Below are 989 nucleotides of genomic sequence, written 5' to 3'. Positions count from 1 at the left end.
TTGGTGGAGGGTTCATATTTTCTCACGAAAATTAGGCAATGGTTGCCTATTTTGCTGATATGGAACTCCTTGTTGCTGATGTGGTTGAAAATTCTGATTTTGAACTTGATTTTGCTGATTTCCCCATGCAAAGTTGGGATGATTCCTCAAATTTGGATTGTAAGTTTGAGAATAAGAATTCCCCATTTGTTTGTTTCCATAATTACCAACATATGCTGCTTGTTCTCCATAATCTACTCCACAGCTGGTAGTTTCCTCTGCATAAGCCACTTGTTGTGAACTTCCAGCTGATGATGCTGAACTAACCAACATACTCAAGTCTTCCATCTTCTTAGCCAAAACATTTGTAAGTGCATCAAACTTTGCATTAATCATGTTGAATGGATCAAGATCATACATTCCAGTAGCTTGCCTTTTTTGAGTTGGAGCTGGTCCTCTTGGACTACTCCAAAGATGAGTATTCTTTGCAATTTTCTCCAATAGCTCATAAGCTTCATCTTCATGCTTTATAATAAATTCTCCTCCTGTTTGAGCATCAATAATCCCTCTAATTGCAGGAGTGACATTTGTGTAAAAATTCTGATTTATCATCCATTTTGGAATGGCATGATGTGGGCATAATCTCTCTAATTCCTTCCATCTCATCCATGACTCATAGAGAGTTTCATCTTCTCTTGGTCTGAAAGCTGTCATTTGATTCCTCAACTCTTGAGTTTTTCCAAATGGAAAATATTGTGCAAGAAATGCATCAGTGAGCTGCTCCCAATTTGTAATGGAGTTGTGAGGTAAAGAGTCAAGCCAATCCAATGCTCTATCTTTCAAAGAGAACGGGAATAGCTTCAATCTTGCTGCGTCATCAGACACTCCAGGTTGTTTTTGCATGTCGCAAATCATAGCAAACTTCTTCAGATGTGTGTGTGGATTTTCAGAAGGATGCCCTCCAAATTGAGAATTCTGAATCATTTGAAGGACTCCAAAATCCATCTTGT

At 38.3% G+C, this 989-nt stretch overlaps 1 non-coding gene across 1 annotated transcript; it reads left to right on the top strand.

Moving 5' to 3' along the window:
* The first annotated feature begins 601 nt into the window (after nt 1-601).
* LOC131181143 (small nucleolar RNA R71) lies at nt 602-709 on the top strand. The gene has a single exon (XR_009149771.1). It is a non-coding gene; the product is annotated as a small nucleolar RNA R71 (small nucleolar RNA).
* Nucleotides 710-989: the final 280 nt, after the last annotated feature.

This window comes from Hevea brasiliensis, chromosome 6 (genome assembly GCF_030052815.1).
Source record: "Hevea brasiliensis isolate MT/VB/25A 57/8 chromosome 6, ASM3005281v1, whole genome shotgun sequence".
In the NCBI taxonomy this organism is placed as follows: Eukaryota; Viridiplantae; Streptophyta; class Magnoliopsida; order Malpighiales; family Euphorbiaceae; genus Hevea; species Hevea brasiliensis.
This window is presented reverse-complemented; position numbering and strand designations above follow the sequence as displayed.